A 4610-nucleotide genomic window follows, 5' to 3' on the forward strand; every position below is an offset into this window, starting at 1 on the left:
CGCTGTATGTCATGCATGTCTTAAATGTCATGATTAGATTAGTTTAGATGATTCGATTAGATTCTTATATCTGTATGTTGTGTATGTCATTGATTGATTGATTGAAAGTTTATTAACAGATTGCAGAATGGGTACAGTACAGTACAGCTCAATACATACAATTGTTAAGGGGATGCAGACCAGAGAAAAACTTTCGTCATAAATGTCATGAATTGAAAATGGGGGACCCTGATGTAAACAAGACGAAACTCTTTCTCTGGTCTGCATCCCCTTAACAATTGTGTGTATTGAGCCGTACTGTATTGTACCCATTCTGCAATCTGTTAATTAAAATGTTCAATCAATCAGTATATATTTGTTATTTATTTTTGGTGTAGTGCTTAACAAGCATAATTTAATGTTGCCCAGTTGTGGCCTGTTGAGGGGCAATACATATCAAAAGTTCCAAAACATCTATTCTGTTTGTATTTGTATGATCCACTATATAAACATAGTAATTATAATATCTACATACATGGCATTTGATTGGAGGCTAGTCTCACTTTGTCCCACAGCAACATTAAAATAGTTTAGATTTGTGTATGTTGTTTATGTAAAAAAAAATCTTGAAAGTAACGCAATAGTTACTTTCTGAAGTAACTAGTTACTTTTATAATTTGTAACTGAGTAAGTAATTTAGTTACTTTTTGGAAGAAGTAACTAGTAACTGTAACTAGTTACTTTTTTAAAGTAACTTGCCCAACACTGAGAGACACACATTCAATAAATTAGAATGTTTAGCTGTATGACACACACACACACACACACACACACACACACACACACACACACACACACACACACACACACACACACACACACACACACACACACACACACACACACACACACACAGGACATCAGACATCAATCACGGCAGTCTAGCCCTTCCTTACATCAAGGTCATGAAATCACTTTGATGCCACACAGGGGGAGTTATATCAAAGTGATTTCATGACCTCCCCCTCTCTGTCTAACACCTGGTAGCAAGCACATGTCACACACAAAGAAAGCATGGCTCAATAGATATATGCCTAGTGATTTTTTGAAAAAATTCCATTAGAATATGGAAATGTACACATATGTACACATATTTAGCTGTATTGATGACCCAAAAAGACAGTACTGAGTGAAGAAAGATACATTTCTATATAAAAAAGAAAAATACACACTTACCGTAATTCCTCTAATAGTGACCGGTATTCAATAACAAACCGGGTCTCTATTAACACTTTCTATGCCACTCACGAGTTTTCTCGGAATTATTAATATTACGTTGAAAGCCACTCACGAGATTTCTCTGAATTTTTTTTCTTCTTTTTTTGCGATCTGAAATCATATTGCATCACGCGAGCCTACCCTAGTCTACCCGAGAGCCGCCGGCGATCAGATGTGGAAAAAAGCGCCCCCTATCGTCTCCCAGATGACATAAGGGATTTTGGAATGGACTCAATGAAAATAGATGGGGGAAAAAATCCTGTACTCCTCTGAGCCCCGCGGAATCATGTGTTCTACTGTACACACGTTAGATCTATACACTTATCGATTTTTTCGAATGGTGATCAGGAATTGGAATATACCAGTTCGATACCATCTGATGTCAGGTAAGGAATCTATGTTATCAGTGTTAGGATAATCAGACTCAATTTGATGAAGATATAAGCTGTTTTGTGAAATGTCCTCTATCGGTCGTTTGACTGTAAAAATCCATGAGGAAATGAACAAGGCTATTATCAGCGCGCGGCTCGAATGTGCGTGCGTGTACGTATAATATTGATCATCTAGCGTTTATTTGAAAACGATTCATAAATAGGCAGACAAATATCAACGTTCTGGAATATTCCAGTAAAAGACGATTATTACAGAATGGCCCAGAATGGGCTGTTTTTTTACCTCAAAACGGGTGCTTTTCAAAATGCTCTCAAACGGAAATGAAGCGATAAAAAACCAATCTGCCTTGACAGCACTGACTGGAAAAGGATTCTTTGATAAGCGACGGGCAGATTAGACACATAGCCATAATTTAAAACATAGATTAGGCGATATTAAGGTTAACATTGGCGCCGATGGTGGCATTCAAGCGCTAACTCTGGCGCCACCTGGTGGCACTGAAAGTGTTAATGGTTGGGTGCGCTCTTGAGCTAAGCAATTATAAGCCGACCTCCTAATACAAGCCGGGTTACTAATATACTGAGCTGCATACTGAGCTGCTAAGGTAAAGTTACTTGATTTCACTTTGAAAACGTTGAAATGACCAGTGACCACCTGTAATTGCACTGTTTACTATTTCATACAGTACTTGGTTTCAATAAATGAACCCAGTACATTTTACTGGGTTCAAACTGACACAAAATGTTGATTTATTCATTATGATCTGTTTGAAAATTTGAAATATAGGCCTCTCTCTTATACATGCCTCCTCCTAATAAAAGCCTGGTATCCGCTACAGTTTAAGCAAATACAAGCCCGGGTCACTATTAGAGGAATTACGGTAGTTCATGGACACACAAAATAACTTGGAATTAGACTGAATCTATAATCTCCAAGACTTTAGCTTTTTGAGTTGAATAAAAAATAACATTTCCACGACTAATTCATCGATCTGAACCTGTATATGTATATTATATACATTAGACACGCTATGTAAATAAATATGAGCACAGTTCAAGAGATACATGACTCAAAATGAGCTGCACGTACCGTGATATCGTGGTCCAAGACCCATATCATCATCAGATGAAGGCGCGTATATAATAAATAAATAATAATGACGTTGGTTGGCGAACTAACGTATACATATGCACATGGACAGTACAGTATACAATGAATACATTAGCGTTAGGTAAAGCATGATCTCAATACACATTGTTGCGCACACAATTTTATGATAGGCAGCCAAACGACCTCACCTGGTGGTTTCCAATCGGTGCCGCTGCAGTCCGATCCATGAGCAGTGGAATCACTATCTGAAGATATGTATTGCCTAGCTCGGACAGTCTCCTTCCTCTTCCTCGTAAGCTCCTGGGGCGAGAGACGTCGCTGGGCCCAGCGACGGTCTCACGGCCCGGCCCGGTCGTTGGAGCTACCACCGGCCCGGTTGTTGGAGCTGCCACAGGTCCGAAAGGCAACTTTGTTTGCACAAACCGATCGTCTGCCCCTTCGCAAGCTTCTTCCCTACACTACGCTTCTTCATCCTAAATAACTAATAACTAATATAACAACTAAATAATCAAACTACTATTATAACTACTACTACGATATACTACCTACGACTACCACTATACTCACAAAGTACTACTAGATAGCACAACTAGGCACTTCTAAAGCACAGATGATAACTTACAATTAATTCTAATACTGCTACTAATACTACCTGAACTATGACTAATACTACTACAAGACTATACTCTGCTCTCATGAATCACTGTAAATGTAAATATATCTCTCTCTCTATCTCTCTATCTCTCTATCTCTCTCCAACAACTCGCAAAAACTCATCGATTATGGGAGGGCGTGAGCTTTATATACCTGCGGCCAGGTGCACTGACAAATCACAGATCAGATTCATTATAGGGTGTCCCCGAGATTCAATAAACATTCAGCTTATGATACAGTGTTAGAACATAGGGGGATACTGCCACCTAGTGTAAGGAAATGCAGCCTGAGGCTCAAACACATGTCAGAAAGCTCCGCGGTCATGTTTAGACTGGGAAAATAGAAAAAAAAATTAAACAGACCAATAACGTCGTACGCCGTTATTGGCAGAATTCGCATGAACTTGAAACCCATCGTATGACGTTATTGGCGGGGAATGTGTTAAGGGGAGTGAGTTTACTTGCAGTACCGCTACGTGCCACAGTCACTTCACAACACATGAAGTCCATCGTGACTGTGGATATACTTGCGGCACCTCCGTTACATACGGTATACATGGAAAAAAAAACGTTTTCACATATTGAAAGATGGATAGTTGATGTCAAATGAGCCATAGTATTGTATCCATAGCTATAATATAGAATATAGCGCTGCAAACACCGCCACCCAGCCCTATCTCTTAGAGTGGTGGCGCAGTAGGAACTAAGATGCTCTAGGCCTCCAGCGCTGATTGAGTTAAGGTTTAAGCAGAATATATATATTTTTTTATAATAATAACAATTATTTCCCAGCCTCTGATCGGCAGTTGGTTTTGCACAATGTGTGTCCTTTTTGACGAGTATCCTTTCCGATGCAACCCGGGAACACCACTTGGCAGGCCAAAAACATCTGATTGACCAAAAACAACAGCTCCCTGCATCAATAACCAATCAGATGTTTTTGTATTGATGTTTTTCAGATGACCAGTATTTATGACAGGAGAAACACTTTTCTTTTTCTTTGCTTTTTTTCTTCAGTAGAATGTCTTATGGATCACACACCACTCAAGCATGAAACGATTAGTACAATTCCTGATTATTCAAGCAGAGATATATTTCTTTCCATTAGTGAAATAGAAATGAACATATGAATTAAAAATAAATCTAGATTAACAGTTGACTTGTTTTATTATAAGATCAAACTGAACATTGTGCCAC

Source organism: Notolepis coatsorum (genome assembly GCF_963971535.1).
Source record: "Notolepis coatsorum genome assembly, chromosome: 6".
Taxonomy (NCBI): domain Eukaryota; kingdom Metazoa; phylum Chordata; class Actinopteri; order Aulopiformes; family Paralepididae; genus Notolepis; species Notolepis coatsorum.